Source organism: Salvelinus sp. IW2-2015, linkage group LG26, assembly GCF_002910315.2.
Source record: "Salvelinus sp. IW2-2015 linkage group LG26, ASM291031v2, whole genome shotgun sequence".
Taxonomy (NCBI): Eukaryota; Metazoa; Chordata; class Actinopteri; order Salmoniformes; family Salmonidae; genus Salvelinus; species Salvelinus sp. IW2-2015.
In genome coordinates, this window is record NC_036866.1 from 40,999,711 (window position 1) to 41,024,990 (window position 25,280).

The 25,280-nt window shown below is 42.1% G+C and overlaps 1 protein-coding gene across 1 annotated transcript in view; it reads left to right on the forward strand.

The window, feature by feature from the left end:
• Positions 1–388: 388 nt before the first annotated feature.
• The window catches only part of immp2l (inner mitochondrial membrane peptidase subunit 2), a 149,509-nt gene continuing 124,617 nt past the window's right edge, over positions 389–25,280 (forward strand). The window contains 1 exon segment of the mRNA XM_070435304.1: positions 389–433. The gene's annotated coding sequence lies outside the window, so the exon portion shown is untranslated.

The window sequence follows — 25,280 nt, forward strand, 5'->3', positions numbered from 1 at the left end:
CAAAAATCAGCATGTTTGTAGATTCACTAATACAACAATACATTCTAGGGTTTATAAATGTTAAAGCTTCACTGCATACTGTAACTCTCTGTGTACAGGTGTTTTTGGATTCCCCTCTGGCAAGAATTTGGTCTTTTATTTGTAGATCTGAACACGATTTCCCATAAACCCCGTTCTCATAGGTAGTTTTGCGGAGGCCCGATGCAGCCATTTTTATCTCAATATCAAATTATTTCTGGGTAACAATTAAGTACCCTACTGTGATTGTTTTCAATTAAAATGGTTAAAAAAAATGGGGGGGGGGGGGCAACAGAGGAGACGGAAAGAAAATGCCACGCACAAAACTAAAAAAGGCTCTCGCTAGGACCTGGAGGAGTGCTGGTGTGTTCCAGAAGTGACAGATAGGAGAACGAGCACGGAAGTCAAATTTCTGGTAGGTGAAATGAATGTAGGCTGCTGTTGAGTGAGAACGAAGGATTTTAAGAGGAATAGAAAGTCTCAAAGAGAAGGAAATTGGTTATATTTTTTCCTGTTTTAGTAGTAGGAGATTGGCGCTGTTTGCTTTCAATGCACATTGGCAGCTAGTGCACGCGTGAACCTTGGCTAGCTAGCTAGCTAACGTGACATAATCCGTGCAGTGAGGTCGCGAGGTGACTGGATTGGTTTATTTTAAACATGTGGCACAAATATATGAAATAACTATTTATATTTCTTTGTAATAAACTGTCATGCTTTTGTCCGAAGCTGTCATCAGTGTTCAAAAGTATGTTACACACATGTTGTGCACAGTGCTGCTGACCAAGACAGGGGACTCTGTGGCACATTGTTTACCATCGGAGAGTCTAACCCCACCTACACAAATGAAAACAATTGTGCATTTTATTATATTTTCACAATCAAATGCAAATAGCACGTGATGGCAATGTTGTGGTGGTCACTGCTCAATGAATGCCATTCCAAGTTCCCCATGACAACAACATTGAATAGTGTAGTTATTTATTTTCGTGATAAGGTAAACGTGATCAATTTCATTATAAAAAAAACAAGGCACTCTTCATACTACAATGCCCTATTGCAGTAGAGTATCTAGCCGATTAAACTCAACTCCACGATTTATGATGGACTAGTGCGGTGACTTGTGTGGGCGGACTGGAGTTCCCGAATCAAATCCCATTTTATTGGTCGCATACACATATTCAGCAGATATATTGCTGGTGTAGCGAAATGGTTGTGTGTCTAGCTCCAGCAGTAATATGTAACAATACACACAAATCTAAAAAGTAAAAAATATAGAAATATGAGGATGAGCAGTGTGTGTGTATCTATGGAATTTATAGACAATATGGATATAATATGTAGTATATCTGAAGAGTAGTATACAGTGCCTTCGGAAAGTATTCAGACACCTTGACTTTTTCTACATTTTGTTATGTTACAGCCTTATTCTAAAATGGATWAAAAAAAAATCCTCAACAATCTACACACAATACCCCATAATAACGAAGCAAAACAGGTTTAGAATTTTTGGCAAATTTATTACAAATAAAAAAAACATGCCTTATTTACATAAGTATTCAGACCCTTTGCTATGAGACTCGAAATTCAGCTCAGGTGCATKCTGTTTCCATTGATAATCCTTGAGATGTTTCTACAACTTGATTGGAGTCCACCTGTGGTAAATTCAATTGATTGGACATGATTTGGAAAGGCACACACCTGTCTATATGAGGTCCCACAGTTGACAGTGCATGTCAGAGCAAAAACCAAGCCATGAGGTCGAAGGAATTGTACGTAGAGCTCCGAGACAGGATTGTSTTGAGGCACAGATCTGGGGAATGGTACCCAAAAGATTCTGCAGAATTGAAGGTCTCCAAGAACACAGTGGCCTCTATCATTCTTAAATGGAAGAAGTTTGAAACCACAAGACTCTTCCTAGAGCTGGTCGCCCGGCCAAACTGAGCAATCGGGGGAGAAGGGCCAGAACTCGATGGTCATTCTGACAGAGCTCTGGAGTTTCTCTGTGGAGATGGGAGAACCTTCCAGAAGGACAACCATCTCTGCAGCACTCCACCAATCAGGCCTTTATGGTAGACCGGCCAGATGGAAGCCACTCCTCAGTAAAAGGCACATGACAGTCCACTTGGAGTTTGCCAAAAGGCACCTAAATACTCTCAGACCATGAGAAACAAGATTCTCTGGTCTGACGAAACCAAAATGTAACTCTTTAGCTCTGCGTCACATGCCAAGCGTCACATCTGGAGGAAACCTGTGACCATCCCTACGGTGAAGCATGGTGGTGGCAGCATCATCCTGTGGGAATGGAATTTTCAGAGGCAGGGACTGGGAGACTAGTAAGGAATGAGGAAAAGATAAACAGAGCAAAGTACAGAGAGATCCTTGATGAAAACTTGCTCCAGAGCACTCAGGACCTCAGTTTCACCTTCCAACAGGACAACGACGCTAAGCACACAGGCAAGACAATACAGGAGTGTCTTCGGGACAAGTCTCTGAATGTCCTTGAGTGGCCCAGCCAGAGCCCGAACTTGAACCTGATCGAACATCTCTGGAGAAACCTGAAAAAAGCTGTGCAGCAACGTTTCCCATCCAACCTGACAGAGCTTGAGAGGATCTGCAGAGAAGAATGGGAGAAACTCTCAAAATACAGGTGTGCCAAGCTTGTAGCGTCATACCCTAGAAGACTTGAGGCTGTAATCGCTGCCAAAGTTTTCTTCAATGAAGTACTGAGTAAAGGGTCTGAATACTTATGTACATTTTATTTTTAAATTGTTAATACATTTGGCATTATGGGGTATTGTGTGTAGATTGAGGGAATAAAAATTGATTTAATACGTTTTAGAATAAGGCTGTAATGTAACAATATGGAAAAAGTCAAGGGGTCTGAATACTTRCCGAAGGCACTGTATGTACAGCAATTGTTAAATAGGATAGGCCTTGACTAGAATACAGTATATACATATGAAGTGGGTACAACAGTATGTGACATGATTAAAGTGACCAGTGTTSCATGACTATGTACATAGGGCAGCAGCCTCTATGGTGCATGTTAGAGTTAATTGGGTGGTAGCCGGCTAGTGACAGTGACTAAAGTTCAATGCAGGGTACTGSYRMGYGGCAGGCTAGTGGTGACTATTTAACAGTCTGATGGCCTCGAGATTGAAGAACAGCTTCTATCTCTTGGTCCCTGCTTTGATGCACCTGAACTGACCTCGCCTTCTGGATTGTAGCGGGCTGAACCGGCCGTGGCTCGGGTGGCTGAGGTCCTTGATAATCATCTAGGCATTCCAACATCATAATTACACACAARATTGTTCTGTGTAATTGGGGGCTATTCTTTGGGTGCTGAAATCAGTCGTTTTTGATAAAAAACTAAATATTATGTGACATCGGAGATCCAGTCTGCCCACACTAGTCGCCGCTCAACTCCATCGTAAATCGTTGAGTTTTTAGTCAGCTAGTAAACATCATGCAATGATCAAGTGGGCTAATTCACATGAAAATATTTATGTGCCTGGCCCCTGCAGCAAACAATCAGATTGTTTTCTCTGGCATTATTTCCCTGCTGCATCAATAATGACTGAGGGTACATTTGTGACCGACCGTCTCGATTCGGTCTTACATTGGACAAAAGTAGAGACTCAGAGCTAGAAAATGGTATATCATACACTACAGTTGAGGAACAATTGGAAAGTAATTCTGATTTTGAYAGTTGATAAACTTGTAACCCCACTTTTGAGAAAATGGCCTTGAATGTTTTGGTACACCTACTGGAGAGCTCTTCTTTGTCTACACCTATTCAGCATCGTTTACACCCTCTTAAGCCTTAGCCCACCCATCTCTTTAAGGATTCACATGTGAGGCCATGTGGTAAACGCATGCTACATCAAATAAAATCTAAGTTTATTTGTCGCATGCACAGGATACAGAAGCTCTAAACGTTACAGTGAAGGGGTTACTTGCATAGTAGCAATATCATAAACAGAAAGTGTCCAGATAAATATTTTATCATTATTAGATTACTTTTACCCGATACACTTGTCTAAATTGATGGGTCATGTGAAAGAAATGCTATAACCAACCCCCCCAGCCACATCTAGCTAAGTGGGTGGGTCACTATTGTCTAGACATGTACACATGTTCATGAAATACAATAGATGGCCGTAATCATCCCCAGACACGCATGGCTAATATGATGGGTCATGTAATAATCTGGCCAGAGTGGTCTTTTGTTTAGACATGTAGCTAGCTAGCTAAACAATAAACCGGCATAATCCCAACTCATACTACTACCAATACAAAATGATCATAGCTGTAGTAGGAATCTGCAGGTAGCTAAAGCTAACAAACTAGGTTCAATGTTAGCTAGCTAACATTAGGCTATAACTAGCAATGCAAATGGTTTCTGATTCAAATAATATTACTACACAGATCATACACGTAACGTTAGCTAGCGAGCCAGCAAGCTAACGTCTGCTAGCTAACTAACAGTAAGCTTTAACTTGCAATAAAAATGACTTTCTCACAAAATGTTTAACTTCTATCTGAAAATATAGCTAGACCATTACACGTATACATGTAGGAACGCTTCATGGCAGACTGGAACAGTTTAACTCCGTTTTGTTTGTAGTTACATCTTGTTTGGCCAGCGCTGTGTCAAGTCACTCTGCTTCACACTGACCGTGGCGTGTGCAGAAAGTAGCCCATCAATTTTTCCAACTGATCTATCTAAAGCACCTGTTAAATTTAGGGCATTAATATTGAGAAAAGTACCAAAACGTTTGTAGTTCTCGATGGCTAACGTTATATCTTTCAAAAATGGCGCMYTAGASAGGACTGTCAACACATACTGAACTGCTCACGTTCTAGACCGAAGCATGCTTACAWGGCAGACCAATCCAAACTCCTCTCCCAATCCAAATGTCCAGCCCATCCATTATCTCAGCCAATCATGGCTAGCAGGAAGGTTCCTACCTTTTTCTGTGGCTAAACCAACTAGGRTCGTAATTTAACAATTGTCTTCGTATTTATGAATGGAGTACAAGGTTGTTATTAAGYCACATGAAAGTTCACATGTTGCACAAGGCTATTCTGGCAAAAGATGCATTTTTATAAAAAATAAATGTTTACGTTCAAATTCCGCTCCTGTGAAGTAGTGACGTGCGACATACACCTAGTTTCCTAAAACGAGTCACATTTGATTTATTCTACACTTCTGAGTGGTATTTACAGTATTATGTCTCAAAATAAGTAGGCTATACCCTTCATAGTGATTAGCCTACATTTGGCACTGACCTCAAACTCCCCATTGACTGCCCAAGGTATCAGAAGCTGGGATTTGTTGTAATGCTCATTCCAGGTGCAGGCAGACAGTGAGTCTGATGTTCTGCTTGAGAGACAAATCCCATTTGTGGGCCTGGGCAGTACCCATGAGCTCCATTAATCACCTTAGTTTTGGCTGAGCGACCATGGTCCTGCCCTACATCACACCAGGCTGCTCGGTGTCTGGAGGAGATGAATAAACAGTGATTAGGGTAAAGGGATTWGTCGGTATACAACTTATTTTATACAACCTTTTATACAACCTTTTGAAGACTATACCACCACCCAGCCTAACTACTCAAAATAGATTGTAATACAGTATATGAATCACAAATGAAAAAAGATTGATTAAATATATGGCGTCAGCAAAGCAGACATTTCCCCCCCTTCTTCGAGGAATGATACATACATCTGCCATGCACCATTTCACACAGCTCGCTGTGTGGACTGGCCACATGGACCCTGCCTGCTGAGCAGAGCGATAGTGGTAGTCACAGACGGAGGCAGTGAGGTGCTATTTCTCCATCTGCGGAGGACTCTTGTCTTTAATTAAGCACTCATCAGGAAAAGTCTATCTACTGCTCGCTGGCTGGCTCTCAGTGGTGTGCTGTCTCTCTCTCTCTGGGGTCTCTCATGAAAAAAAGGGTCTCTCATATTGATAATGGGATTCTCTAATTGGTGCTTTAGTCCTGTAGTTGGTGAAAATATYGAGAGAGAAATAGTTGGTGTTTTTGAGCACACTGCACAAAGTTTACTTATTTGTTTGGTGCTTGTTATGAGGCTGTTTCTTTCGYTGTAGTCCATGTAGAGTCAGGACTGGTGAGATGGGCTAACTGACGACAGGCCTGGTTGTGGTGAGATTTGCATGGCAAGCTCTCAGACCAATGTTTCGCTTCCTTTAGGCTATATGGGCGGCAGGTAGCTTAGTGGTTAAGAGCATTGGGCCAGTAGCTTAGCGGTTGAGTGTTGGGCCAGTAACTGAAAGGTGTCTGGTTCGAATCCCCGTGCTGGCAAGGTGGAAAAAATCTGCCATTCTGCCCTTGAGCAAGGCAGTTAACCCCCAACAACAACTGCTCCCRGATGACGTCGGTTAAGGCAGCCCCCCGCACCTCTCTGATTCAGAGGTTGGGTTAAATGTGGAAGACACATTTCCATTGAATGCATTCAGTTGTGCAACATACTAGGTATTCCCTTTCCCCTTACTAGCTAGGCGCCTAGCTCTGTTGCCCTCACTCCCCCACATGACAATGGTGATTATTGATTTCAAATGCYTTGCTGTCTGAAGCTCTGAATGTTGCTTCAGGGGTCTTAAAKATCTAGAAAAATACTGTCTTCGTAGTCGATTTACCAAATAGTTACTGTTTTTATTTTTCGAAAGTTTTGTATTTTTGTAAGCCATTACATTTTGAACTTTGGGATCCCAGAGGCATGCTAATACCCATGATTACAGTACTCTAGTAATGGGCAGTGGTCTGCTTGCTACATCTATGTATCTTCATCTGTGTATTCAGGAGTGTTCTCTTGATGAAACTGCATGAGCCTTAGCTAAAAACAAACCAGAGATGAGCAGTGATTGTAGCCCTACGTGTGTTAGAGGTCATCTGTTTATGCTGTGCTCCAAATGTTTACGTTTCCCAGTGCAACATACTGTAGGCATGGTTTAGTGAGAGAGCAGCTGGTACTTGGCTCGATTGTTTTGCTTCTAGGTAGGCTACTGACTTCATCTCTCGCATCAGTGTTTGTTTGCTGATATTCCTGTAGCCTAAATGTCATCCAAAGAAATMATCAATCATTGAGGTTATTTGACCTTACAGCATTCATTACCTACATTTAATTGATTCTGAAGTTTGATACATTGCTCAGTATTATGCATGGTCTTGACATTGTAAAGTCTTGGTTGGTACCCTGCCCTTTTCTCCAGTTCATTCTGTTGCTACAGCCAAGCTATGGCTTTTTTCAAGCTCTAATCAAGCCCCTTCTCCGGGTCATGGGTTTTGTGGGGATTGGAGTGCTTTCCCGGTAAAGCTGAGGAGAAATGCTGCGACGGCAGAACTGCAGAGAGTTTGGGGAAAGCTAGTGACGTCTGGCTGTAATCAGTATCCCTTGGTGCCTTAGTGTATCATCCCTGGTGGATTTATTGGTCTGAAATGCCTTTCCTGTGTGAACATTACTCATTGGCTGATATGATACACAGAGCCCTGGAAATCCAATTGTAGCAAAATAGAACTCATCATTTGATGTAGGGTAGAGACAATGGGGAAAACACAACGACGGATCTACTTTATCACGCATCTGAATATGGGGCCTTTGTGAAATGCATTTGTTGTGTGTGCCCAATGGTTTTTATGGTTAAATTCGTTCCAAACAGTAAAATGACGTGACBAACGGAATATACTCTGCATGGAACAGAAATGTTACAATAAGAGCTTTKTTTTTTTWRTTTTTTTTATGCGATAATAGCGAGCCTATCATCTCATATTATTGAACATGCAACTACTGTAGCCTGGTTGCCATCTCTGTTCAGCTGTTACATGCCAKTCCTGTCATTTAAAATGACAGGAGTGGCAAGGAGTGGAATGTTAACTGTCGTCTGGGGACCAGTCTTTTTCACTATGTAATGAAGCAGCAGGGGTTTGAACCAAAATGATTTTACAATCGTTTCATTCTGAACAGAACCATTTTTTGTTGTTGTTCCYTTCCACTGTTRCGACCAGCAAAATAAAGTTCTGAACCGGTTTGAACGGTTTATATTGTTCCTTTATAAACCTCTGAAATTGGCATTTAAAAAAAAACATTTAGCGCTACACTAAATTACTTCACCAATGGATAGAGCAGCTTGCTATGGAGTGGGCAAGTGTAGTGTAGGATGAGGCAAAAACTTTGCGGGTGAAGAGCGCATGAAGAGAGCATGCTGGGCATGAAGCGTTGGGCATTTTGTTGTTATAACATGCATTATCTGAACAAAGCCCACAGAATTATACCTACGAAAGAGCGGCTTCTATGAAGGAACTTCAGTGKTGACTATTCAACGGCTCAGACACGAGACGTATGTGGCAGGGACTCCAGACAATCACGGATTACAAAGGGAAAACCAGCCATGTCGTGGACACCAACGTCTTGCTCCCGGACAAGCTAAACACCTTCTTTGCCCGCTTTGAGGATAACACAGTGCCACCAACACGGGCCGCTCCCGAGGCCTGTGAGCTATTGTTCTCCGTGGCCGACGTGAGTAAGACATTTTAAGGCTGCCGGCCCAGACAGCAKATTTTTTGTCCATTAAAATAACATCAAATTGARCWGAAATACAGTGTAGACATTGTTAATGTTGTAAATGACTATTGTAGCTGTAAACAGCTGATTTATTTATGGCCCATTATCAGCAACCATCACTCCTGTGTTCCAATGGCATGCTGTGTTAGCTAATCCAAGTTTATCATTTTAAAAGGCTAATTGATCATTAGAAACCCTTTTGCAATTATGTTAGCACAGCTGAAAACTGTGGTGCTGATTTAAAGAAGCAATAAAACGGGCCTTCTTTAGACTAGTTGAGTTTCTGGAGCATCAGCATTTGGCATTCGATTACAGGCTCAAAATGGCCAAAAACAAAGAACTTTCTAATGAAACTCGTCAGTCTATTCTTGTTCTGAGAAAGGAAGGCTATTCCATGTGAGAAATTGCCAAGAAACTGAAGATATTGTACAACGCTGTGTACTACTCCCTTCACAGAACAGTGCAAATTCTGGCTCTAACCAGAATAGAAAGAGGAGTGGGAGGCCCGGTGCACAACTGAGCAAGAGGATAACTACATTAGAGTGTCTAGTTTGAGAAACAGATGCCTCACAAGTCCTCAACTGGCAGCTTCATTAAATAGTACCCGCAAAACACCAGTCTCAGTGTCAACAGTGAAGAGGCGACTCCGGGATGCTGGCCCTCTAGGCAGAGTTGCCAAATCTCAGACTGGCCAATAAAAATAAAAGATTAAGATGGGCAAAAGAACACAGACACTGGACAGAGGAAGATTGAAAAAAAGTGTTATGGACAGACAAATTTAAGTTTGTGTTCAGATCACAAAGAAGAACATTTGTGAGACGCAGAAAAAATGAAAAGATGCTGGAGGTTGACGCCATCTGTCAAGCATGGTGGAGGCAATGTGATGGTCTGGGGGTGCTTTGGTGGTGGTAAAGTGGGAGATTTGTACAGTGTAAAAGGGATCTTGAAGAAGGAAGGCTATCAATGCATTTTGCAACGCCATACCATACCCTGTGGACTGCGCTTAATTGGAGCCAATTTCCTCCTACAACAAGACAATGACCCAAAGCACAGCTCCAAACTATGCAATAACTATTTAGGGAAGAAGCAGTCAGCTGATATTTCTGTCTATAATGGAGTGGCCAGCACAGTCACCGGATCTCAACCCTATTGAGCTGTTGTGGGAGCAGCTTGACCGTATGGTACATAACAAGTGCCCATCAAGCCAATCCAACTTGTGGGAAGTGCTTCAGGAAGCGTGGGGTGAAATCTCTTCAGATTACCTCAACAAATTGACAACTAGAATGCCAAAAGGTCTGCAAGGCTGTAATTGCTGCAAATGGAGGATTCTTTGACGAAAGCAAAGTTTGAAGGACAATTATTATTTCAATTAAAAATCATTTATTTATAACCTTGTCAACATCTTGACTATATTTCCTATTCATTTTGCAACTAATTTCATGTATTTTTTTCATGGAAAACGAGTACATTTCTAAGTGACCCCAAAACTTTTGAACGGTAGTGTACATGGAACACTGGTCACTTTAATAATAGAACACTTTTCACTTTAATAGTTTTTACATACTGTTTTATAGGGCTGACCTCATTTACTCGACCGGTCGATTGGCTGTTTGACCAAGATTTTCTTTAGTCGAGCAGTGGCAAATATATCTATAAAAAAATGATATGGCACACGAGACACCTGATTCATGCCCGTCTGATTGGACTAATCCATTGCGGTGGCTGGGGCGATGGCACACCAGTATCACCAGTAGTACATTTTAAAGTTAATTACCATCATTTGTAATCTACAATGTTTGTTTGGTTACGGTAATTTATGTTAATGCATTCAATATTCTATTAATACGGGGGCGCTGGTGAGCAGCAACATGTGAAGAGGCGTTTTCTCGGTGCTCCTGAGAACAATTAACTATTAATACTTGACCAACACCTTTCCTACCATGTTAATTTTGTAACATTTAATTAGGAATCAAACCCAACTCACTTTTTTGTGACATTTATGGTGGAAATTACAAGATTATGTTATAATGCTATTATTGCATCAAATGGTTGTTTTATGCAACAGAATAGAGGGTTCTTAGAACTATTGTGTCTGTGTGTTCTACTGAGGATGGGCCTCTGGGAGATAACACTGACAGGAGATTTACTATGTCTTTTGGGTGATAAAACCTAAAGAGACCACATTCCAGAGCATGAGTTAATGTTTCTGTTCTATACGGTACCAGGGAAAGAACTGTTTTTACAGCAGATACGGTCTGCTGTGAATTATATGTATCTTTCATACAAATCTTAACCTTGTGACCCGTTCTATACATCTGTTGTTCGTCATGTAGGTTGAAAGGGGTGTATCTTGGCAATAAAATACCTTTTGTACTTTTGTCTCAACCAGCCATCATTATCGTAGAGCACTCAATCGATTCACTTTATATGTGTGTGTTGTATTGACCTGCTCCCTTATTAATAACTGATAAAATATTTAGTTTAAGTTTAACTCTGYCTTGTGTGATAAATGTGTCTCTCCTCATTTGATAGTAAAGAAATTAACTACCGCACATTTTTGGCCTTTTCATTGTAAAATGTCAAAACAACGGCCATGAGTCACAAATGAGCAGGCCTCTACTAAAGCCTCGGGCTCACCGGACACTGACATGGACTCTGATCCCCCCCGACCTAGCCAAGGTAATTGCGTCTATCATTAAGTCTGAACAGACTGTGCTGGCTAAGGTGGAGTCACTATCCACTGACCTATCCTCACAAATAGCCACTCTCGCCACCGAGGTCAACATAAAGATCGACTCTGTTAAAGAAGACTTGGCGAAACAGGACACCTGTCTGAATATTTTTWTTTCACCTTTATTTAACCAGGTAGGCAAGTTGAGAACAAGTTCTTCAGTTCGACACATACAACAACACAGAGTTACACATGGAGTAAAACAAACATACAGTCATATAAATAATACAGTAGAAAAATAAGTCTATATACAATGTGAGCAAATGAGGTGAGATAAGGGAGGTAAAGGCAAAAAAAAGGCCATGGTGGCAAAGTAAATACAATATACCAAGTAAAACACTGGAATGGTAGATTTGCAAAGTAGAGAGAGAGAGATGTGCAAAGAGATGTGCAATGTAGAGAGATGTGCAATGCAAAGAGATGTGCAAAGTAGAGATAGAAATAATGGGGTGCAAAGGAGCAAAATAAATTATATAAATATAGTAGGGGGAGAGGTAGTTGTTTGGGCTAAATTATAGATGGGCTATGRACAGGTGCAGTAATCGGTGAGCTGCTCTGACAGCTGGTGAGGGAGATAAGTGTTCCCAGTTTCAGAGATGTTTGTAGTTCGTTCCAGTCATTGGCAGCAGAGAACTGGAAGGAGAGGCGGCCAAAGGAAGAATTGGTTTTGGGGGTGACCAGAGAGATATACCTGCTGGAGCGTGTGCTACAGGTGGGTGCTGCTATGGTGACCAGCGAGCTGAGATAAGGGGGGACTTTACCTAGCAGGGTCTTGTAGATGACCTGGAGCCAGTGGGTTTGGCGACGAGTATGAAGCGAGGGCCAGCCAACGAGAGCGTACAGGTCGCAGTGGTGGGTAGTATATGGGGCTTTGGTGACAAAACGGATGGCATTGTGATAGACTGCATCCAATTTATTGAGTAGGGTATCGGAGGCTATTTTGTAAAGGACATCGCCGAAGTCGAGGATCGGTAGGATGGTCAGTTTTACAAGGGTATGTTTGGCAGCATGAGTGAAGGTTGCTTTGTTGCGAAATAGGAAGCCAATTCTAGATTTAACTTTGGATTGGAGATGTTTGATGTGAGTCTGGAAGGAGAGTTTACAGTCTAACCAGACACCTAGAATATGTGGACAACTACAAATACCTAAGTCAGAACCGTCCAGAGTAGTGATGTTGTACGGGCGGGCAGGTGCAGGCAGCAATCGGTTGAAGAGCATGCATTTAGTTTTACTTGTGTTTAAGAGCAATTGGAGGCCACGGAAGGAGAGTTGTATGGCATTGAAGCTCGTCTGGAGGGTTGTTAACACAGTGTCCAAAGAAGGGCCAGAAGTATACAGAATGGTGTCGTCTGCGTAGAGGTGGATCAGAGACTCACCAGCAGCAAGATGTATACAGAGAAGAGAGTCGGTCCAATAATTGAACCCTGTGGCACCCCATAGAGACTGCCAGAGGCCCGGACAACAGGCCCTCCGATTTGACACACTGAACTCTATCAGAGAAGTAGTTGGTGAACCAGGCGAGGCAATCATTTGAGAAACCAAGGCTATTGAGTCTGCCGATGAGGATGTGGTGATTGACAGAGTCGAAAGCCTTGGCCAGGTCAATGAATACGGCTGCACAGATTTAGTTTCTTATCGATGGCGGTTAAGATATCGTTTAGGACCTTGAGCGTGGCTGAGGTGCACCCATGACCAGCTCTGAAACCAGATTGCATAGCGGAGAAGGTATGGTGGGATTCGAAATGGTCGGTAATCTGTTTGTTGACTTGGCTTTCGAAGACCTTTAAAAAGGCAGGATAGGATTGATATAGGTCTGTAGCAGTTTGGGTCAAGAGTGTCCCCCCCCTTTGAAGAGGGGGATGACCGCAGCTCCTTTCCAATCTTTGGGAATCTCAGACACGAAAGAGAGGTTGAACAGGCTAGTAATAGGGGTTGCAACAATTTCGGCAGATCATTTTAGAAAGAAAGGGTCCAGATTGTCTAGCCCYGCTGATTTGTAGGGGTCCAGATTTTGCAGGTCTTTCAGAACATCAGCTGACTGGATTTGGGAGAAGGAGAAATGGAAGGCTTGGAAAGCGGCGCAAATACTTACTCCGACAAAGTGGTGACACTGGAAAAGCAAGTCACTCGGCTATCGTCAGTCATGTAGAAGAGTTCAGCCTTCAACAAGGTGAGGGGGCTCCTACATCACTGTCTGGACACCAAGTTCGGCGTTCTCTACCCAGCAGTGCTGAAGATCACTACTCCCTCTGGCGAGCAGAAGACATTCGTGGACCCAACAAGGGCCAAAGAATACATCGTCGCGCACCTACATCCACAGGAGGATAGGCGACATATGACTAACTAGCCATTTTAGGTCCATACTTTGCCCCTGCCCCTACACTAGCCATGCTAACGCGATTAAGGACCAACTAGTGAACTGATTTCTTGATTAGAAACGTGCCGCCACCCTGCTGCCAACAAAGGACAATTWTTCTTCCAGTAACTTAACGTTATGAACAATGATGGTATGTATATGGTGACATATTCTCACAAGGACAATATAGTTTGAATCGTATTTTATTTACAGTACATTGCACAATTAGCTTTTAAAACTAGCTGCGGCTGGACAGCCCCGGGGCTAGGTGGCACGGTACGAATTAGCCTAGTCACGTATACTTCCTTTTTTTATATATGCATATTGCATAAGATACATGAGAGAACTGAGGTGGTTCCCTCCAGAATCCTTTCCCTATGTTTAKACTACATTATGTTGGCCCCGGATAGATCTTTACTGAGGTTCAGTTTAACATGGTAATATTTTGCTCTAGTCCAAGAGAGGTAGATGCAGCCTTCCAACAGGGYGAAGGCCAGCATTGGGGTCCAAGGTTTTCTCCTGGGTATTTTAGTTTTTTACATTTTCTTTATTTTCTTACACTGGCCATGTGATTGTACTAACATTCATTTCTAAGTTGGGGGCTCCCGGGTGGTGCAGCGGTCTAAGGCACTGCATCTCAATGCTAGAGCCGTCATTCCAGACACCCTGGTTCYTTTCCAGGCTGTATCACAACCGGCCGTGATTGAGAGTCCCATAGGGCGGCGCAAAATTGGCCCAGCGTTGTCTGGGTTTGGCCGTTGTAGGCCGTAATTGTAAATAAGAATTTGTTTTTTACTGACTTGCTTAGTTAAATAAAGGTTAAATAAAGAAAAACTTGGGCCTCCCGGGTGGCGCAGAGWCTCTGGGTTCGCGCCCAGGCTCTATCGCAGCCGGCCGCGKCCGGGAGGTCCGTGGGGCGACGCACAATTGGGCTAGCGTCGTCCGGGTTAGGGAGGGTTTGGCCGGTAGGGATATCCTTGTCTCATCGCGCTCCAGCGACTCCTGTGGCGGGCCGGGCGCAGTGCGCGCTAACCAAGGGGGCCAGGTGCACAGTGTTTCCTCTGACACATTGGTGCGGCTGGCTTCCGGGTTGGAGGCGCGCTGTGTTAAGAAGCAGTGCGGCTTGGTTGGGTTGTGCTTCAGAGGACGCGTGGCTTTCGACCTTCGTCTCTCCCGAGCCCATACGGGAGTTGTAGCGATGAGACAAGATAGTAATTACTAGCGATTGGATACCACGAAAATTGGGGAGAAAGGGGATAAAATAAAAWAWAAAAWAWAAAATAAAMAAAAAAWAAATAAAGATTWTTTTTTTTTAAACCAACATGAATGCCTAATTCACATACTCCAGGCTCCACTTGCTTTATCAGCTGGAACTTAAAAGGAATTAACCATGTGGTCAAGCGTAGCCGAGTTTATGCTCATCTTAAGTCTTTAAGTCCGGACATTATTTTTCTCCAAGACACCCATCTCCGGTCCAGCGACCATGATAAACTAAAGAGAGGATGGGTAGACCAAATACTTCACTCCAACTTTGGTGCTAAGGCCAGAGGGGCAGCCAGGAGCAATCCCACTGCTAAACAGTACTCCTTTTTTTTTCTCCAGTCCACTACTCATACTCTAGGATTTACTTTTTCCTGCTGGACAATATAATTATTCTAATAGCCAATATCACAGCATCATTATCTCAGACCATAGCCCTGTCCTGCTAGATATCCGCTTTCCGGGCAGTACTGCGTCACAACGCGTGTGARGASTTGACCCACTACTACTATCCTGGAATGCCTTTAAAAATTACATATCTTTATACATACCAACTGCACCCGACGTGTCTCACTCTACTGCGTGGGAGTCGTTAAAAGCATATCTAAGGGGCCAAATTATTTCATACACGGCATATGACAATAAAGAGCGCACAAAARGCTTATGGGAGCTATCTCAACTCATTCTAGATGTGTACAACAGGTATGCCTCTTCTCTGACTCCTGAAGAGAGACTGCTACACCAATCATGATTTGGCAATCTTTCCACTAAACAAACYGAGCAGRTTCTGTTTAAGTCGAGGCAGACATTTTATGAACACGGAGAGAAAGCTGGCAAGTTGTTATCTCACCATCTTGGACAATCCACTGCTAGCAGCACAATACCTGAAGTCTGTGTTGCTTCTGATTTAACGTCTACCAATACCAAACAAATCAACAATCAATTTAAGCAATTCTACTCTGCTCTTTACTCATCAGAGGCTCTTCCTGACACATCTTAGATGCATGCATTTCTAGACAATCTGGACATCACATGTCTCAATTCAAATGAACAAACTAACATGGATGCCTGAATAAGTGATGATGAAGCTACTCTGGCGATCCAGTCCATGCAGAGCGGTAAAGCTCCTGGGCCTGATGGCTTCCCTATTAAGTTTTATAAACATTCTCTTCTAAACTATCCCCTATCCTCATCTCAATGTACAATGAAATCCTTTCTAGTCAGAAACTGCCCCAGACACTTACCCAGGCGACTATTTTGGGTTTGCTTAAAAAGGACAAGAATCCCCTAGACTGTGGCTCATACAGCCCTATAAGCCTTTGTGCTGCGATTTATAAAATTCTCACTAATGTCCTCTCATGCCGTTTAGAGACAGTGATGCCTCATATAATTAACTCTAACCAAACCAGATTTATCTCAGGTAGGCAATTTTTCTATAATATGCGGTGGCTATTTAATGTTCTTTATTCTGCGCACTCAACTCGACAGCCAGAGGTCGTAATCTCTCTTGATGCTGAGAAGGCTTTCGACTGGGTTGATGGGAATATCTATTTACAGTACTAGAGAGATTTGGGTTTGGCCCGTCATTCCTTTCCTGGATTATGAATTTGTACTCGTCCCCAGTGGCTTCTGTTTGCAACAAAAAATGTTCTAACAATCACACATACACTCTCACAGGAGCACAGGTTGCTGTTATATCCCTTTCTATTTGTATGGCTATTGAGCCTTTTATAACCTGCCCGGAGGAGAGGTTTAAGGGAATATCAGGGCGACTGAAGACGGTCTTATTTAATACTTCTCTAACCCTGTGTAGTCCTATACCTCTACTCTTGCACATGCACAACAGGTTTTGGAACATTCTCTGGTTATGTTAAACCTAACAAAAAGTGTGCTCCCCATAATCAGTTAGAAAAGGTATTGGGTATGCCAATTTCCCATTTAAGGTGGAGCATCAGGTTTTCTATGGGGAGAAAGGTGATGCTCATTTAGAGGCTTTGTTATAATTATAAACACTCTTGGAGCCAAAGCAGTGATTCATTAGGTGGTGTCTCTTCCCATTTCATTAGCAGGTCGCATTATTCTGTTGATGACTGTACTACTAGATTGTAAACAAATGATTCCACTTTTTTGCCGAAGTCGATGTTCAAACAACTGGACAGCTACATTTCCAACTTCATTTGGAAAAAGTCAAATCCACGAATGAGAAAGTTATATCTAGAGAGACCTAAGCCCACAGGCGGACTGGGCCGTCCCAATCTTTTACACTACTACTGGTCACAAATATACTAAATGGTTTCATTGGGTTTCTACATTTGAAAACTAGGATGGTCCAACTTGGCATCATGGAGTTACAGTCAAGCCTTCACATTCTCCTGCTCACTGCCATGAACCTAGGCACCCATGTTTTGAATCCCATTGTCAGAACTCCCTTAAAACTGGTTCCAATCCGAAATCAATTTGCCTTAAAACAGCAAGCTGCTTCTTTTTATTACATTTTAAAAAATGCTGGCCTCTAGGCAGAGTTCCTCTGTCCAGTGTCTGTGTTCTTTTGCCCATCTTAATATTTTCGTTTTATTGGCCAGTCTGAGAATACGCATTCTGCAACTCTGCCTAGAAGGCCAGCATCCGGAGTCCGCTCTTCACTGTTGACGCTGAGACTGGTGTTTTGCGGGTACTATTTAATGAGGACTTGTGAGGTGTCTGTTTCTCAAACTAGACACACTTGCTCAGTTGTGCAGCGGCCTCACTCCTCTTTCTTCTGGTTAGAACAGTTTGCACTGTTTGTGAAGGGAGTAGTACACAGCGTTGTACTAGATCTCAGTTTCTTGGCAATTTCTATCATGGAATAGCATTCATTTTCAGAACAAGAAATAGACTGAAAAGTTTCAGAAGAAAGTTATTTGTTTTGGAAATTTTGAGCATGTAAAATCTGACCACAAATGCTGATGCTCCAGATACTCAACTAGTCAAAAGGGCCAGTTTATTGCTTCTTTAAATCAGACCAACAGTTTTCAGCTGTGCTAACATATTTGCAAAAGGTTTTTCTAATGATCAATTAGCCTTTTAAAAAGATAAACTTGGATTAGCTAACTCAACGTGCCATTGGAACACAGAAGTGATGGTTGCTGATAATGTATGCCTATGTAGATATTCCATTAAATAAATCTGCCGTTTCCAGCTACAATAGTCATTTACAACATTAACAATGTCTACACTGTATTTCTGAACAAATTGATGTTTTTTTAAAGAAAAAAAATTGCTTTTGTTCAAAAACAAGAACATTTCTAAGTGACACCAACTTTTGAACGGTAGTGTAAGTATTCAGACCCTTTACTCAGGACTTTGTTGAAGCACCTTTGGCAGCGATTACAGCCTTGGTCTTCTTGGGTATGGCGCTACAAGCTTGGCACACCTGTATTTGGGGAGTTTCTCCCTTCTCTGGTCACAGATGCATAAAAAGGTAGGGGTACAGTATGGATCAGAAACCAGTCAGTATCTGGTGTGCACCAATTTGCTCATCTCCTCGCATAGAGTTGATCAGGCTGTTGATTATGGCTGTGGAAAGTTGTGCCACTCTTTTTCAATGGCTGTTCGAAGTTGCTGGATTTTGTCGGAAATGAAACACGCTGTCGTACATGTGATCCAGAGCATACCAAACATGCTCAATGGGTGACATGTATGGTGAGTATGCAGGCCATGGAAGACTGGGAAATTTTTCAGCTTCCAGGAATTGTGTATAGATCCTTGCGACATGGGGTGCATTATCATGCTGAAACATTAAGTTATGGTGGTGGATGAATGGCACGACAATGGGCTTCAGGATCTCGTCACGGTATCTCTGTGCATTCAAATTGCCAAATAGTGTTAAGATTTCCCTTCACTGAAACTAAGAGGCCTATCCCGAACCATGAAGGCCATTATACTGCCAATGTTTGTCTATGGAGATTGCATGACTGTGTGACCGATTTTATACACCTGTCAGCAATCATAACTGGCACGCAGATCGGTAGAAATGGTAGGATAAATTGTAAGCATCCCCAGATTTAAAACTCACGGGCCAACTATGGTCTTTACTGTAACACCCATTAAAAAAAAATTGTGCAAGTGCGTGCACACACAGGTTCCATAGTTGTCCCCCCTGTGAAATTGAATGTCGCCGGCCCTGGGTTTCATGTGGCAGAGATGAACATCTCCATTAGAAACTTAGAAAGAGGGGAAATCTAAATATGCAACAACTAGGATGGGTTGTTAATAGGACTAGGATAATGCTTTTGGACAATGAAAGAAAGTTGATATAAAAACCAGTAGAACAGGAGAGAAAATGTTGAAAAACTTTATCGGTTTCTAGCTTAGCTGTTGTTAGCTGCTGCGTGCTGCTCTACTCTGTCTCTCCCTCAGCTCCACTGCTGCAGCCTGCATCTGTGAGTGGCCTAGCGATAAGTCTCCACTCTGGCTTTTCATAGCTCACTCTGACTAGAGACAGAGCCATCATTAGTTGACGTTAAGCAGGCTACTTTCTAACTTTATAAACTCACTGTACATTACTGTTTTGGGCAAAATAATAATTCCGGTTTTAGGACTGACGAGAATTGTTTAATTCTGACACCAATTTAATTCCATGAAAGTATGCAAATGAACCTATAGACTTACATTTATTTTTGGCGGCTAACTGACTAACGGTTAACTGTTAACATCCCTAAGCTGAACAGTATGCCAGTGGAAGGGAGGACAAGTAAAGGTGAACCAAGTAAAGACCTCCCGGCCAAACCCTCCCCTAACCCGGATGATGCTGGGCCAATTGTGCACCGCCCTATGCGACTCTCGATCACGGCCAGTTGTGATACACCCCGGGATCAAACCATGGTCTTTAGTGACGCCTTAGACCGCTGTGCCACTCGGGAGGCCCTAATACCTTTGAATACTTTTTCTGGTAGATGTTGTCTAAGACCCCTTTTCCATCTATTTGACCAGAAATCAAAGACTTAGCTTATTCCAAATTTTTGGGATGGAAAATGGTTGAAGAATGTATATATGTCTTCATTTAAAAGAAATATAGACTCTTAGCTTTCATTTGACGCTCAATTTGACATGCGCTTCACATGTTGGTGCTCATGGATCCTTTTAGATGGAAATGCCCCCATTTTACTTTCCATCATTTTGTGTATTTTTCAMAGTATGCGACACCAATTAGAAACTCTGTTTTCATAAMGCTTAGGCCTATGCTAGTWKCAATCTTAGTTCCAATGTATTTTTMGAAATGTTCAGACATGGGCTTCATAAACTGATTACTTGGGTAGCTACACTGTCATGACATTGTAACAACAGTCCATTGTCTTTTTCAGCAACAAAATCTCAGATGCCCGCTTTTACGGAGCAGCACAATAGAATAACATCACCAGATAAATGCTTGTTTATGATAACCTGTCTAGTGTATTGCCACAGCTTGTTACAGAGCTTGCTCCTGCACATTTGGGTATTGACATGAATACAAATGCTCAAAGAGAGATGTAGTGCGTTAACTCGTTTGTCACCGTGTCGACAGTATTAATGCATTTGCCTCAAGACTTGATAAAGGCTTTTTCCCTCAGTGGAGCTCAGTTTTTAATGTGCTTGAGTGCAGTTGTCACATCACAGTAAACAATGCCACGCTAAGGCACTCTGTGCACGATTGATAGGCCTACAGATAATACTGTAAAGGAAGATGTTTCGGGCCAGTGGCAGAAAACACAAAACCTATGGTGGAAAAGAACCAGGTGAGGTTTAGGGTGGTTGGTCATGGCTCAGTGTGGGGAGGAAAAGTTTATTCCCCATGCATTAGCCTATGTGCACTCACACACACACACACACAGACACACAGACACCCAGTGTGTTACCTTGACAAACCATCAGCCAACTCCGGTACCTCGGGCTATACCTCAAGCTCTATAACCTCTGTCTCACCTTTCTTATTCTGACTCTTTCTTTGATACTGCATTCACGCTCTCTCCTCGCTCTGTAGTCTTGTCATGGCTGAATGGAGAAAAACGCATGGGGACATTTTCAGTGAGTAACTAGACTTTTGGTTGCCAGATACCAGGTAATAGTATCCTAATGGGTTTACAGATCTATACTGTTTTACTSTATTGTCTAGTAGTGATGAGGGGAAAACATCTATGCAGTTACATATCGCATTTTTATAATTATAATTTTTTTGCTACTGAAGGTAGCGTTAGCTAGTCGGCTGTAACTGTGCCAAAACTCTGGTATTTTTCATCCAATACGTCTTGTTCTCCGTCTTATTTTTAAATAGTGAGCCAACATATTTATTTCCCTGACTGATCAAAACTCGTTTACTCATGCTCTCTCTGCAGCAGACATAAAGTGAGCAATTACAGTTGAAGTCGAAGTTTACATACACTTGGTTGGAGTCATTAAAATTTGTTTTTCAATCACTCCACACATTTCTTGTTAACAAACTTTAGTTTTGGCAAGTCGGTTAGGACATCTACTTTGTGCAAAACACAAGTCATTTTTCCAATAATTGTTTTACAGACAGATTATTTCACTATAATTCACTGAATCAAATTCCAGTGGTGTCGAAGTTTACATACACTAATTGACTATGTTTTAAAAGCTTGGAAAATTCCAGAAAAGGATGTCATGGCTTTAGAAGCTTCTGATATTCTAATTGACATCATTTGAGTCAATTGGAGGTGTACCTGTGGATGTTTTTCAAGGCCTACCTTCAAACTCAGTGCCTCTTTTGATATAATGGGAAAAATCAAAAGAAATCAGCCTAGACATCAGAAAAGAATTTGTAGACCTCCACAAATCTGATTCATTCCTTTGGGCAATTTCAAACGCTCTGAAGGTACCACGTTCATGTCTGTACAAACAATAGTACGAGTATAAACACCATGGACCCACGCAGCCGTCATATCGCTCAGGAAAGAGACTCGTTCTTTGGTGCAAAAAGTGCAAATCAATCCAGGACAACAGCAAAGGACCTTGTGAAGATGCTGTAGGACCCGGTACAAAAAAAGAGTCCTATATCACATAACCTGAAAGGCGCTCAACAAGGCAGAAGCCTACTTCAAAACCGCCATAAAAAGCGAACTTCGGTTTGCAACTGCACATGTGGGACAAAGATTGTACTTTTTGGAGAAATGTCATTTGGTCTGATGAACAAAAATAGAACTGTTTGCCATAATGACCATCGTTATGTTGGGGAAAAAGGGACGCTTGCAAGCTGACAGAACACCATCCCAACGCGTGAAGCACGTGGTGCAGCATCATGTTGTGGGGTTCGTTGCTGCAGGAGGGACTGGTTGCACTTCAAAAATAGATGGCATCATGAGGGAGGAAATGATGTGATATATTGAAGCAACATCCTAAACATCAGTCAGGAAGTTAAAGCTTGGTCGCAAATGGGTTCCTAATGGACAATGACCCCAAGCATACTTCAAAGTTGTGGCAAAATGGCTAAGGACAACAAAGTCAAGGTATGGAGTGCGCCCATCACAAGCCCTGACCTCGTCCTACAGAAAATGTGTGGACACGAACTGAAAAAGGGTGTGCGAGCAGGAGGCCTACAAACCTGACTCATTTACACCAGCTCTGTGAGGAGGATGGTGCCAAATTCACCCAACATATTGGTGGGAAGCTTGTGGAAGGCTTTCCAAAACATTTGACGCAAGTTAAGCAATTTAAAGGCAATGCTACAAATACTAATTGAGTGTAGTGTAAACTTCTGACCACGTTGAATGTGTGAAGAAATAAAGCGGAAATAAATAATTCTCTCTACTATTATTGTGACATATCACATTGTTAAAATAAAGTGGTGATCCTAACTGACCTAAGGCGGGAATTTTTACTAGGATTAAATTTCAGGAATTGTGAAAAACTGAGTTTAAATTTATTTGGCGAAGGTGTATGTAAACGTCCGACTTCAACTGTATTTGGAACATCAAATTGCAAATAAAATCACAGTGTCGAATCGCATCATATAGAATCGTGAGAATTGCAATACATATCGCATTGGCACCCAAGTATCGTGATGTCCCTGGCAATTCCCAGCCCTATTGGCTAGGGCTTGATATGAATCAATGAAAGGTTGTCAGTTACCATGAACACAACTCTGCAAGAAGTCAGCACAGGAGGAAAGCCGGCCTAATGTAGCACAGCTGCTCTGTGCCACCCTCACTGAAGCGCTCTATAGGCCTTATGCGATTCAATTTGTTTTGATATGGATTATGTACTCTATTAATGTGCAGGAATGGCAATATGTTCATGTCAGGATGGATTGTTATGCTACAATGGATTTTCTGCCAACCATGCTGGAGTGCCTCTCCCTCTAGCACATGGTAACTGATGTCTTACAATATCCTATGGTGGGTTRGGAAAATAGATTACTGTGTTTAATAGGACGTAAAGAAAATATACAGGGGTGCGGAAATTGTTCATTTGTTTAGGGTAGATGCTGTAGGGCTCTGTGCTATGTGGGCAGGCTACATAATGTGTGTAGGCTACACACCCACTGGGCACCCCACGTCATTTCAATTTTGGAATTGGGTACTCTTTTTGCTCATCCATATATCGTCCATATATTTATAGATTCTTATTCCATTCCTTACTTAGATTTGTGTGTATTAGGTATTTGTTGTGGAATTGTTAGATATTACTTGATAGATAATGCTGCACTGTCGGAACTAGAAGCACAAACCTTTTGCTACACTCGCAATAACGTCTGCTAACCGTGTGTGTGTGACCAATTTAAAATTTCATTTGATATTTGGTTGATCAATAAGATTACAACCTGTTTTCACCTCGTCAAAAAAACTGCCAAAATGTTGTTTAATTCCCAATGTGTTATCACTATGCTTTCAACCATCTAAAAGTACAACCAAATTCCAATAGAAAATCAATGTCAGATTTTTGGTTTAGATGTCACCTACAMTTGATGTCGGAAGTTTACATACACTTAGGTTGGAGTCATTAAAAGCTTTTCAACCACTCCACAAATCTCTTGTTAACAAACTATAGTTTTGGCAAGTTGGTTAGGACATCTACTTTGTGAATGACACAAGTCATTTTCCCAACAATTATTTGCAGACAGATTATTACATAATTCACTATATCACAATTCCAGTGGGTCAGAAGTTAACGTACACTAAGTTGACTGTGCCTTTAAACAGCTTGGAAAATTCCAGAAAATGATGTCATGGCTTTTGAAGCTTCTGATAGGCTAATTGACATCATTTGAGTCAATTGGAGGTGTACCTGTGGATGTATTTCAAGGCCTACCTTCAAACTCTGTGCCTCTTTGCTTGACATCATGGGAAAATCTAAATAAATGAGCCAAGACCTCAGAAAAGAATTGTAGACCTCCATAAGTCTGGTTCATCCTTGGGACAATTTCCAAACGCCTGAATGTACCACGTTCATCTGTACAAACAATAGTAGCAAGTATAACACCAAGGGACCGCGCAGCGTCATACATCAGGAAGGAGACGTGTTCTGTCTCGCTAGAGGTAATCAATCCAGAAACAACAGCAAAGGACTGTGAAGATGCGAGGAAACAGGTAACAAAAGTAAACGAGTCCTATAATCGCAAACTGAACAACCTGAAAGGCCAAAGAAGAAGCCGACTGCTCCAAATCCATAAAAAAGCCAGACTATGGTTTTGCAACTGCACATGGGGACAAAGATCATACTTTTCGAGAATGTCCTTATCTGATGAAACACAAATATAAACTGTTTGGCCATAATGACCATAGTTATGTTTGGAGGAAAAGGGGGACGCTTGCAAGCCGAGAACACCATTCCAAACATAAGCACGGGGGTGGCAGCATCATGTATGGGGGTGCTTTGCTGCAGGAGGGACTGGTGCACTTTACAAAATAGATGGCATCATGAGGGAGGAAAAGATGTGGATATATTGAAAACAACATCTCAAAACATCAGTCAGGAAGTTAAAGCTTGGTCGCAAATGGTCTTCACAATGGACAATGACCCAAGCATACTCAAAGTGTGGCAAAGTCATGGCTTAAGGACAACAAAGTCAAGGCATTGGAGTGGCCATCACAAAGCCCGTGACTCCAATCCATATGAAGATACGTGGGCAGAACTGAATAAAGCGTGTGTGGGCAAGGAGGCCTACAAACCCTGACTCAGTTACACCGGCTCCTTCAGAGGAATGGCCAAAAATTCCCCCAACTTTTGTTGGAAGCTCGTGGAAGGCATACCAAAACGTTGACCCATGTTAACAATGTAAACTTCTGACCCACTGTGAATGTGATGAAAGAAATAAAAGCTGAAAGAATGATTCGCTCTACTAAATTCAGACAT